The 13,503-nt window shown below is 43.4% G+C and overlaps 2 non-coding genes across 2 annotated transcripts; one reads left to right on the top strand and one right to left on the bottom strand.

Moving 5' to 3' along the window:
* Positions 1-8,553: 8,553 nt before the first annotated feature.
* Positions 8,554-8,626, bottom strand: trnar-ucg (transfer RNA arginine (anticodon UCG)). The gene has a single exon. It is a non-coding gene; the product is annotated as a tRNA-Arg (tRNA).
* Positions 8,627-13,219: 4,593 nt separating this feature from the next.
* Positions 13,220-13,293, top strand: trnat-ugu (transfer RNA threonine (anticodon UGU)). The gene has a single exon. It is a non-coding gene; the product is annotated as a tRNA-Thr (tRNA).
* The last annotated feature ends 210 nt before the right edge of the window (positions 13,294-13,503 follow it).

The raw sequence follows: 13,503 nt of genomic DNA, 5'->3' as shown, positions 1-13,503 counted from the left end.
AGGCAAGATGGAGACGCATCTAACGATGTATGCCATGCATGGGTGCACGTTGCGGTTCAGGCTACATTAATGGATAGGTTTTTTTTTCACCATGGTACAAAACCCCATCCGAATGAATGGGGCCATTTGGCATGGATTTTGACATAAAATTTCCTTAAATAACAGCTTCATGAAATTTGAATATGTTGAAGTCCACAGCGTGCCGAGTCGGGGAACATTTGTAGGATGTCTCTATGATAATCTGTTGCCTAGCAACAAGCGTCCAAAGTCAAACGGAAATAAAGAAAAAAATGAAAGGTCATTATCTCAAAAAGTGTAATAATTGGCATAATGAGCTTGTACGGTCTGTTAGTGCCAATCGGGCCGAGTGTTTGAAAGTTTGAACGATGTCTCTACGATAAAGTCTGGCCGAGAAATAAACGTTCGAATTTTTGCATTTTTTTTTGCTTTTTGGCATTTAGCGTTGCCACGGTAACGCTTTCGACTGAGAAAAGTAATACCCATCGAGGCACGATCTAGACGCATCCAACGATGTATGCCATGCATGGGTGCACGTTCCGGTCTGGGCAGCATTAACAGATGTTTTATTCACATGCTCCCCCATCCAAATGCATAGGTTTTTGTTGCCATGGTAACAAGCTCCATAGGATAGAATGGGACAATTAGGCTTCAATATCTCAAAAGCTGTAAACGACAGCGTAATGTAGGGGTGTAACAATATATCGTGCCACGAAATTTCGCGATACAAAAACGTCACGATACGTGTCGTGGAGGTGACAACCTGTATCGCGATATTGGGTTATTAATATTAATCTATTGTGTTGACTAGTAACGCGCATCCGACCGCGGCCGCAGCCTCGACCGCGCGGACCAAAATCTTACTCCGCTCACAAGAAAGTAGTCCCGTTTTGCGGTCCTGTTTTGAGCTCTGAACCTTTACTTATTTAAGTCTGGTGTAGAGTTAAGCCTTACCTTATTAAATTAAACCTTTTTGGGGTCGTGAGTAGGATAAACACGGGACAACTTCTGCGTGAGTTTGCGTGTACTTCAATGTCCGCTCAACAGCGTAGGATTTCAGAACATCAACACAACACCTAGTGTTGTATCACTCCGCCCAATCTAAAACATACTAACAACTGATATACTGACTAGTTTAATTATAGTCCCTAATTTACAGAATATAAAGAATATATTTATAAAATAATGAACCCTGAATTACCAAAATAACCTTCTTAACAAAAATAAATCTCCTCTTACACTTATAAGGTGAGCATGAATCAATCTTTTTTATGATGTAAAATTGTATGTATTTATTTACTTGTATTTATTTATTCAATTTTAGTTGTTAAATTACTGGAAAAGAAAAAAGTCAAATCATACATGAGAGAAACTATTCAGTTTGTGGCAAAATATTTGTACTTGTATGAAACTGAAGATCATAATGCAAACCTGACATTTACTTTTAGTTCAGTTTGTGGAAAATGGTTGGCCTGGCTTTCTCTTTAAAACTTAAACAGTTATAAAGCATTACAAACTGAAACAATAGGGCAAACGCACAGCATTTATTTGTATTATGTGTCTTTCAAATAAAAGACAATTTTTTCCAGTCATATATTCCTCTATCAAGGTTGTTAAAAAAATACTGCTATAATATCGTATCGTATCGTTATCGTGACCTCAATATCGTGTATCGTACCGTATCGTGAGATTAGTGTATCGTTACACCCCTAGCGTAATGAGACCTTAGTATGTTGTAGTCCACAGCAACCCGAGTCTTTTAACGTTAAATTAAAGTCTCTACGATATCGTGTTGCCGCGCAACAAGCGTCCGAAATTCCGTTAGCATCAAAATTCGCAAAGTGGAATACCTCAAAAACTGTAATAGCAAACTTGACGAGACTAAAATATGTTGCAGTACAAAGCGTCCCGGGTTTGTCAATGTTGTAATGATGTCTGTACGATAAACCGTTGCCTAGCAACAAACGTCCAAAATAAAAGGGATTTTTTTTTTAAATTGAAAGTTAAATATCGCAAAAACCGTAATAACTAGAATGATTAAGTTGTATGGTCCTTTAAAGACTATCGGGCCGAGTGTTTCAAAGTTTGAACGATGTCTCTACGATAAAGTTCGGCCGAGCAATAAGCGCGGGAATTTTCGCCTTTTTTTTTGCTTTTTGGCAACTAGCGTTGCCACGGTAACCCCTATTACTGAGAAAAGTAATACCCATCGAATCACGATGGAGACGCATCCAACGATGTATGCCATCCATGGGTGCACGTTGCGGTTCGGGCCGTATTAACGGACGAAAAAAAGTGCGGAATAAGAATAATAAGAAAAGGGAAACCTTTTCTGTATACCAATATACAGAGGTGGCAAATCCGGCTTCAGAAAGTAAAAGTCCTACCATGTATTTGTTCTGTCCATTCACTCAACCAGCTGATTCTAATCAGCACAGCTCTTCAGCCAGGTAGATGAGCTAATTAGTGAACTCACCTGGTTTTAGTGAATGGACAGAACAAATATATGGCAGGACTTTTACTTTCTGAAGCCGGATTTGCCACCTCTGCCAATATATCGCCTTCATTTTCATGTTTTTCCTCATTTTTTCGGGCGTGTTTTAGTTTTTGGGGATTTTTTTTTTCCACATCCGAGCGGGGTCATGCTGTACACCCGCTGGTGTGACGTGGGACTTTTGCGACTTTAGCTTGTTAGCAAAATGCTAGCAACATTGCCCTTTGGGCCATTCTGGACGATTGCAATATGGTCATGCCATTACTTGGCATGCCCATAATAATAAGTTCAGTTCAGGCAAAAGGAACAGAGAGTAACAGGTAGTCTTGTGAACGTAGCAAGACCTCTCTGTAACATCAAAGAGCAGATGTAAGAAGGCAGCAGACCAAGCATTGCCTTTTATATATAAAAGTTTACCAATGACTGAGCCTTCGTGTGGCCAGAGAAGACCATCCAACCCGAGAGAATAACTCACAGTGATGTGTCAATGGTTTACAATTTGTAATAAACCTCAGGGAAGCAGAATATATAATAACCATCCCGGCGAGGGCGGAGAGCGGTTGGCGGTTGACGGTGCGCTGCGGCTACGCCGTAGGGTATGCCATAGCCTACGGCGTAGGGTACGCGGCGACGCGCATCATTCTGCGTTGGTGTAACGCGGAACCATAAATCATTCTTCAGTGTGTGCTCTGTCTGCTGTTCTGAACTTCTCTGTTGTGCTCATTTTGCTGGGACGTCGGGTCCCTCCGCCGAGACACAACTTTTGCAGTATGCATTCATTGCTGTGTCTAAAAATGATGCGCAGTGCCCACCCAATCAGAAACGGTACAGATATTCTGTGATGTTTTTTAATATTTATAAAAAAAATAAAATGATAAAAAATAAAGGACATTTGATTGGGTGGACACAGCCCACCCCTGCCCCCCCTAAAACCGGCCTCGCTTACAGGTGAATGAGACATGGGGTAGTTTTGTTGAAAATGTGCTGTCCAAAATGTCCTGGAAAACTCGACTCCTGCAAATGCGCGTTCCCCAAAGTTTGTGGGGGCGTGGCTTTGGACGGAGCGCTGACGGGAGGGGGAGGAGGGGGCGGGGCTTAGATGAGGGGGCGGGGCTTTGGACGGAGCGCTGACAGGAGGGGGAGGAGGGGGCGGGGCTTAGAGGAGGTACCACTTTCAAATCTTGCTAGCTCTCCAACATCAGGGATTATACCTTTAAAGCAGCACAACGGAACTTTCAGCTTTGTTGAGTTTGGCGCCTCCTTTGGACAAAAATCGGTAGTGCTTTACCAGAAAGAACACTCCATTTCCCATGAGCACCAGCGCGTACTGCCGGAAAACTCCCGTCCCCGACGCTGCATTTGTTTTGATGAGAGAAGACGGGATGGACTTTCAAAAAGACTTTTCTGTTTTCAGCGGTCGTTTGCAGGATGGATAATGAAGAGGTAATGTATCTATTTTTGGCTAAACAATATAATATGACGATGTTGAAAAACACTAAGTTCAAATTGGTTTTATTAAGTTGTTTCAGCGAGATAATGCGCCCTACAAACTCATACGCTCTGCACCTTTTTCCTGTCACGTTTTTTAGAGGGACTTCGTCATAAATTAGTAGTCCAACATACTTACTGACAAAATGAAAAAATACTTTATAACCTGTGAATAACTGAATGCCCATTCCTTATATTTTGCAGATCAGCTCTGCACAATTTTACAGCTCTCAGGAAAAATACTAGAAATGTTCTATACATTTTCTTCGCATTGCATTATTTCCTCTAGTGCTGTAATTCTATTCAATTGTATTATTATTTTATAAAGCTTCCTCATTGCGAATTACACATTTTTATGATCACTATTATTTCTCTGTCTGTTGTTGATATTGTCAGTAATTTTAGAATTACCAAAACCCAAGACGAATCCCCAGTATGTGAAAACATTCTAATTTTGATTCTTATTGATCATAGAATTCTACATTTACATTTGTATCATAACAATTCTGTCTCTTGTTTTATCAGGAATCTGCTGTTCGTGAGAACACCTCTACCTCTGCATCATCAGAGTTTGAACCCCCACAAAGACAGAACCGACACGCAGCATATATATCATATATATATGCATATATATATATATATATCATATATATATATGCATATATATACATATCGCCAGTTTGTGCTCTGGCAGCGTGATGTTTGGAAAATAAGAGACACCTTTCCAGACCCAATGGGACAGTACACTGGTTTCAGGGCTCCCCGTCTTCTCTAGAATGGAACCTTTATGAGGATTACTGCAAATATTTTGATATTGTTTTTTTTTTTTGTTCCATTTTTTCCTGTACAGTTGTTTTTGTGTGTTTAAAATAAGGACATTTGTGCAAAACAAGACAGACTTTTATTTACACACCTTTCAGAAAATAGAAAGATTCTTGAACTTTGTCATTTGCATAGTGACAGCAGTTATCCCATACATTATTATAAACAATAAGTAATCTGTATCACAGTAGCAGTAATGAACAACTGTATGACACGATAAATTACTGTGAATAAAGTAAACAAGTGTAAATAGAGTAGTAGAAAAATAAACTAAAAATAATGAACTGATAATAAAAACTGAACTATGAAACAGTGTAAGAAGTTACTGTAAATAAATTCAATGACTATAGTAGCAGTAGCATCTTGTGTCCATCCTTGTTTCGTGCTGGGAGAGTCCGCGTGTGATTCACTGCTGGAGTAGGAGAACCTTCCCTGATGATTCACTGCTGGAGTGTAGGAGAACCTTCCCTGATGATTCACTGCTGGAGTAGGAGAACCTTCCCTGATGATTCACTGCTGGTGTAGGAGAACCTTCCCTGATGATTCACTGCTGTAGTGTAGGAGAACCTTCCCTGATGATTCACTGCTGTAGTGTAGGAGAACCTTCCCTGATGATTCACTGCTGGAGTAGGAGAACCTTCCCTGATTCACTGCTGGAGTGTAGGAGAACCTTCCCTGATGATTCACTGCTGGAGTGTAGGAGAACCCTTCCCTGCATGAGGATGTGATTCTGGAAGTTTTCCAGATCTGATGTAGTCCTGCGGAGTGTGAGAATAAAGATACAAAAACATTATGTCTTTCTGATAATTACTGACCTATAAATCATTCAACATATTTTGTTGATCACAAGTTTGAATTTTTTTTCTTTGTTGAAGTCACTGTAATTATGCAGAAAGTAAAAGCAAGTAATGTATAGCTATAGAAAAATTAGAGAAATGTATATATTTATACACTCACAAGATAAAACGACACATTATAAACACCATAAGGTTTCTTTTACTACTCTTGTTATTATTTTAATATAAACACACGGACATAGGTGTTGACAAAAGTGCATACCTGAAGGTGATGAACGTCTTTACATCCTTCAACCATCTCGTCCAAGACGACGGCGCTGCAAGGGCTTGTAGCGAGAGAACGCCGGGCCAATGTTTATTCTCCACCGGGCATTTAGCTTGTTACTCTCCCGCTTTCTTTTTTTCGCCTCCTCCGCTCCGTTAAAACTTTTATTTTCTTCGTTTTTTTCGCTGCTTCGGCCATGATACCAGCTCCTCGTTTAGCTCAACACCAGCTTCTGCTGAGCTCAGCCTCTGCGCTCCAAGCCCCGCCCATTTTTGTCTCGACTACGAATCGGGAAGGAGGGGGAAGTGACGTATGTGCCGTAAAGCAGTCAAAGTCGTAAAATTTGTAGTTTTTTAGTGTGGCAGGGTTCCTACCATGCTCCTCAAAGTTACATAGTGCCAGTGAAAGCGATACAGACCCCTCAGATCATGACAGAGGTGTCATTAAACCTGTTGGAAGTTGATGTACCATCACAATGACTCTGGAAATATGATATTAAGCTGGAAAAGTTACGTAGTGTCGCTTTAAGTAGGAGAACTTGCACAACCGGTGGTCTGACTAAATACTTTTTTTCCTCCACTTATATATTTATATACAGAAGTAACCCAAGGCAAGTTTATTTGTACACCACATTCCATGTACGATTCAAAGTACTTTGATAAAAACATTTTAAAAAATGAGGAAAAAAATGCGTGTCAAAGTGATTCAGTAAAATCATCCAATTTAAAAAAGACCCTTCTGCTGTTATTGTTACCTGGCGAGGGTCACTCTACGTAACCAGCTGTAACATGAGCTCAGACAATGGGAGAAACAGTTCTGATCCTACCTGGAATTAAAGCTATGGTTAAAGTAACTCTTATCATCATGCATTTTCATCCGTCTCCAAGAGCTGGACCACTAATCAACCATCACTAGCTCCAGACTGGAGCAGACTGGGACAGATCAGTAGTGAGGAAGAAGAACCAGAGTTTTAAAGAGAACTACCACCACCGATGTAGACACAACACCTGGGCCTTAAAGTTCAAATGAAGGTTCCCATGTTCACATAGGACTGTGGCCCAACACACCTATGGATACATTTACCGGTAAAATCAATAGTATTTTTGATACCTGTACTGGTATGGAGTGAACCCAATCGCAGCACAAATGAACCAGGTTGTTGTATTTAAACTTTATTTGGCAGGTTATAGCAGGTCAGAGGAGCAGCAGAAAGTGATCCAGAGTTTTTAATAATGAAAATGACATATCAAAATGAATAAATCAAAACGGGGCACCAGCTGACTTATCAGGAAATAATAATAAACAGCACAATCAGTCTTAATGTAGCTTTTATTCTCTGCGTGCCTGACTGTTGCCAGGGTTGGTTCTATAGAATAACAGTGAAGGAAGTCGTCACTACACACCTGCAAAACACCTCTCTGCTGCTATTAACACTGTGATGTTATTGTTTGGACACATGCAGGTCACTCACATTCAAGGTCTCTACATCTGAGCTACCAAGGTCTGGCATGAAAGCTTTGTTTCTGTCTCTCCTACGTTTGTTTTTTTATTTAATAGGTTGAGATGAATCTTGAAAATGATCAGGTTGGTTCTTTATCCACCTTATTCCTAGCCCCCATGAGGCTTTGCGTGAATTATGGGTGCGACTTCCGGCGCGTACCGGAACCGGCGTTTGTTTACATGCTAAGTGAACGCGCTAACCCTCTTTCTCCGAGCGTTGGGGATATAAAACATGTGGGAACACCACCTGTCACAGCTCAAACGGGACAATATCACCATACCTCTGCCTACTGCTATTGAGGGATGGGAGGACGACCTGAAGAAGTGAAGAAATGCTTAGAAGATGAGAAGTATCTCATTCTTCCCAATGGGCAAAGTGGATAAACCTCCAGGTGGGTAAATATTGTTACTTATAATCAGTACTCGACATGAGGGGGGATGGCATCCCCCCTGAAATAAAAACGGTCCAAATCATCCCCCTTTCCATCCCTTATGTCATTTCATCAATGAATGTGGTTTTACTGCTATTTCAACATTTAGAGTCATCACCAGAAAAATAACAGCAGAAAAATAATATTTGACCATTTTCACCTGTTTCAAGGAAATTTTCACCTGAAATAAGTAGGAAAATCTGCCAGTGGGACAAGATGTATCTTCTCATTACAAGCAATAAAATCTAAAATCTAAATAAAAGGAAACAGTCAGTCCTTGAGTCCGGAGCCTGAGAGCACTCGGCCATCCTGACGCTGCTGCTGTCACTTCACAAAGTTAAGGACAGAAGATGACAATCCTGGTTTCTGAAGACAATTTTAAATGTTGTTTCACCAGGATAGTTTTCCTATTATGGAATAGAGGACACTTTGGTTTAAAGTTCACTTTCTGTCTCACGAGGAAAGAAAAAATCTACAAACATCTAAAAGTTGCAGGTCAGTGAGCTCCGGGGAACAGGGCTGAGAAACACTGAAAAACTAGAACATCCACTGTTGGAGCAGCTGAGAACGTCTGATCTCCAGGACATCAGGACCTTCTGATAGGACCTAAGGTAGAAACCTGCAAAGAAACAAATCCTATTGCTTCCATCTGGACAAATACATAGTTGAGTAATATATTTCTATGTCATGTACTATGGTCATAAGAGTACATCTTGAACTAACTGTTTTAAACCTCTTTAACCACAGAGGGACTCGAACCCTCAATCTTCTGATCCGAAGTCAGACGCCTTGTCCATTAGGCCATGTGGTCTTCCTGTGACTCCTCTTTCTCCATCCATCAGGTCCGACCTCTTAAGGTCTGACACTAAATGACCGACTTAGAGATCTGTACCTGGCTTGGGGGACTATGCATGGAACTCAAGAACCAGGTTGGATATCTCAGAAGGTCAGACGGAGGTGCTGATAACACCAAGATCATGGGTTCATTCCCCATACTGGCCAAACTGGTTACCACTAAAACTTGTGTTATCTTTGAAAGTTTCACATTATAAAAATTGTATTCAAAAATAAGCTGACCCCCACCAGCTACTAAGTAGGGTTTGCTCAAATTATTTAACAGTAATTTAATTAATATGGCAACCTATCCTAAAGTTTCTTTTTTCCAGACAAAGTTCTGACTTCTTACCTTCCGTTCTAACAGTTTGGGCGGTTCTCCCACCTTCCTCAGAGTCACGTGATGGGAAGTGACAACGTCCTTATCAGCTGTTTTCACGATGAGGTCTTGGCCAACCTGCCAGGTTGGACAGGTCGGCCACGCCCCCCGCTGGTCGGCCACGCCCCCCCCCCCCCCCCCGCTGTCCTCCCTCCCCACACTGATCAGTATTTATTATGGACATCAGAACACCCACAGCTCACAAGATGTCAGTCATCAGAACTCTGCACGAACGCGCGACAATAGTCACGGACCCGGAGGACAGGGCGATGGAGGAGAAACACATCAAACAAGCATTTAAAGCATGTCAATACCCACAATGGGTAATTAAAAAAGGGGCAGAACAAGTGAAAAGGAAAGAAATAGAACCAAAAAAGAAGTACAAACCCACCAACAAGACCGAGAACGGAGGAACCGTGGCTCTACCGTATATCAGAGGAATCACGGAAAAAATACAGAGAGTCATGCGGAAATACGACATTAATACACCGGTAAAACCTCACACAAAACTCAGACAGTTGTTAGTGCACCCAAAGGACAAAATAGATCACAACAAAAAATGCAACGTCATATACGAAATCCCCTGTCAATCATGTAATAAAACTTACATCGGGGAAACGGGAAGAAGTTTTAACACAAGAAGAAAAGAACATCAAAAGGAATGCGAGAAGGAGACGGAAAAGATTCAAACAAGAGCAATAAAAGAGACCCACAAGTCGGCCATAACAGACCACTGCAAAAGGGAAAAGCATATTATAAACTGGGAAAAGGCCAGAGTCATCCGCACTGAGGACAAACGACACCAGCACTGGATCATGGAGGCCATAGAAATAAGGAAACAAGGACAACAAACAATGAAGAGGGATGAGCAGGCGTACATGCTCTCACACATGGACCAGCATCTTGGAGGGAGGACAGCGGGGGCGTGGCCGACCTGTCAAACCTGGCAGGTTGGCCAAGACCTCATCGTGAAAACAGCTGATAAGGACGTTGTCACTTCCCATCACGTGACACTCTGAGGAAGGCGGGAGAATCGCCCAAACTGTCAGTTTGAAATTAAGAAGTTGGAATTTTGTCTGGAAAAAAGAAACTTTAGGATATCCATCTGAAGACATAATGAACACAATAGAACTAATGTGGCAACCTGTCAGATCTGGCAACCTGATGATGGCGGCGCGCGCAGTCGCAGCGGCCCGCCGCTCCACGAGTCTTGGCAGCTTTTTGTGTTTACATCTATGTTTACTGGCGTTTACCTGTATGGCAGGTCTGCAGTACAACAGAGCAGAACTTCTGTCCATTGCAGCAAACTCTTTCTGCCCACACAAGGACTGGGGCGTTTTCACAGAGTACACAGACCTGGACGGTCACACAGCTGCAGTACTGGACTATATACATTTCTGCACTGACAATGTGACAGTGACTAAAGCGGTTAAAGTGTTCCCCAACCAGAAACCATGGCTCAACGGCGAGGTGAAGGACGCTGCCTTCAGAGCAGGGGACCAACTGAGCTACACAGCGGCACAGAATAACCTTCGCAGGGGCATCAGGAAGGCTAAGCGCATTTACCAGCAGCGCATCGATGACCACTTTAATACCGACAACTCTAGAGGCATGTGGCAGGGGATTAAGATCCTGACCGGCTACAACACCAGCACTCCAGCGTCAATACCATCGGACAGCACCCTCCCTGGCACACTGAACCACTTCTTCGCTCGCTTCGACCGCCACAGCAGGGAATACATCATTCCTGCTCCACCATCAAATGATGACGACCTGCTCCAGCTCCAGCCGCAGCAGGTCAGAGCCACCCTGCGCAGAGTCGACGCGAGGAAGGCACCTGGTCCGGATGGCGTCCCGGAGCGGGTACTCAAGGAATTTGCAGACCAGCTGGCTGAGGTCTTCACAACCATCTTCAACCTCTCCCTCCAGCAGTCTGTGGTGCCCACCTGCCTCAAATCAGCCATCATTGTCCCTATACCCAAAAAGAACACAGTGAACTGCCTGAATGACTACCGCCCATTTGCTCTCACCCCCATCATCGCTAAATGCTTTGAGAGACTCATTCTCCCCTCCATCAAGTACGCCCTCCCTGCCAACCTCGATCAACATCAGTTTGCCTACAGAGCAAACATTTCGACAGAGGATGCTGTCATGATGGCGCTCCACACAGCCCTCACCCACCTGGACCAAAGAAACACCTATGTGAGGATGCTGTTTGTGGATTTCAGCTCAGCATTTAACACATTATTCATTCACCACAAACTGATCCAGAAGCTGGGCAACCTGGGTTTAGGCAGGTCACTGTGTGCATGGATCCATGACTTCCTCAGGAACAGACCCCAGTGCGTCAGGATGGGAGACCGCACCTCCTCCACACTCACCCTGAACACTGGAACGCCACAGGAGTGTGTTCTCAGCCCTCTACTCTACTCCCTCTTCACCCACGACTGCTCCCTATTCCATCCCACAAACACCATCATCAAGTTCGCCGACGACACCACCATTGTAGGACTGATTAAGAACAATGGTGAGTCAGCCTACAGGGAGGAGGTCAAGCACTTGACTGACTGGTGCTCTCAGAACAACCTGGACCTCAACACATCCAAAACCAAGGAACTGATTGTGGATTACAGAAGATCTAAGTCTGTGCTGCCCACCCTCGCCATCAGAGGGGAGGAGGTGGAGAGAGTGGAGAGCTTCAAGTTCCTTGGAGTCCATATTTCAGCCGACCTCACCTGGACCACCCACACATCTGTTCAGCTGAAGAACATCTGTTCAGCTGAAGAACATCTGTTCAGCTGAAGAACATCTGTTCGGCTGAAGATGGCCCATCAGAGACTCTATTTTCTCAGGAAGCAGAACCAACAGTCTCACCTCCCCTGCCCGCTGCTGCTGAACTTCTACCGTTCTTCCATCGAGTCCATCCTGACCTACTGCTGCACAGTGTGGTCCACTAGCTGCACTGCTAAGCTAGTGTGGTCCACTAGCTGCACTGCTAAGCTAGTGTGGTCCACTAGCTGCACTGCTAAGCTAGTGTGGTCCACTAGCTGCACTGCTAAGCTAGTGTGGTCCACTAGCTGCACTGCTAAGCTAGTGTGGTCCACTAGCTGCACTGCTAAGCTAGTGTGGTCCACTAGCTGCACTGCTAAGCTAGTGTGGTCCACTAGCTGCACTGCTAAGGACAGGAAGGACCTGCAGCGTGTGGTGAAGACGGCAGAGAAGATCATTGGGACCACACTGCCCCCCCTCAGAGACATCTACACTGGTCGACTTCTAAAAAAGTCCAGAAACATCAGCACTGACCCCACACACCCCTGACATGCCCTGTTCTCCCCACTCCCCTCTGGAAAAAGATATCGGACACTCAAATCCAGAATCACAAGACTGAGTAACAGCTTTTTCTATCAGGCCGTCAAAGCCATCAACCCTCCCTAACCCCGCCCCTAACCCTCTAACCCCGCCCCAACACCATAACCCCGCCCCTAACCCTCTAACCCCGCCCCAACACCATAACCCCGTCCCTAACCCTCTAACCCCGCCCCAACACCATAACCCCGTCCCTAACCCTCTAACCCCGCCCCCAACACCATAACCCCCCCCCCCTAACCCTCTAACCCCGCCCACCTGACATGGACTGACACCAATCCCCCAACCCCTCCCACACACACTCATACACAACCAAGTGCAATAATTGCCCCAGAAAGTATTTATCCATCGCCCTGCACTACATGTACAGTCAATTTTATATTTTATATTACAATTTTGCATAAGTGATTTTATTTATTTATTATTCTTGTCGTTTCTGTGTGAGTTGATTCTTGTTGTGTGTTATGCTGTCATATGGAGCTGCTAAACAGATTTTCATAGCGATGTTAGAAACAATGTTTACAGTGAGAATAAAGGATTCTATGATTTCTATGATTTCTATGAATTACATTTGAATAAACCTGAATTGAGGTTAAGTGGAATTTATGTTGTTTAAGCTCGCTTCGGTTAGAGGTTACCTGCCCATTTCAGGGCAGGTAACCATATATGGTAACTATAAAAGCGTTGTTTCACCTCCTTCATAGCTCTGTTACTTCACATAAAGCCAGGACAGTAGTGGAACAGGTTTGTGAACTAAATATATCACAGTGAGGTGGAATAGAGCTGCTCCAGAAGAAGAACGAACGTTGGTGGCAATCTGTTCGGGGCTCTGTGGCTTAGTTGGTCAAAGCACCTGTCTTGTAAACAGGAGATCCTGGGTTCAAATCCCAGCAGAGCCTTTAAACTAACAATTAACTATATCACTCCTGTAATGATAAAAACCGGTCTTTGTGAAAAAAATGTATCCAATTTCTGTCTTTTCCACATGGTTGGATAAAGTCTTCACCTTCTCCTCTGTTTGTCGACACAAACACTTACAATGTTTCTCAGTGTAGCAAGTGCTTCTTCTAACATTTCCTAAGCAGTAGAAAGCAGACTGAACTCTCATG

The sequence above is a fragment of the Cololabis saira genome, chromosome 15 (assembly GCF_033807715.1).
Source record: "Cololabis saira isolate AMF1-May2022 chromosome 15, fColSai1.1, whole genome shotgun sequence".
Taxonomy (NCBI): Eukaryota; Metazoa; Chordata; class Actinopteri; order Beloniformes; family Belonidae; genus Cololabis; species Cololabis saira.
This window is presented reverse-complemented; position numbering and strand designations above follow the sequence as displayed.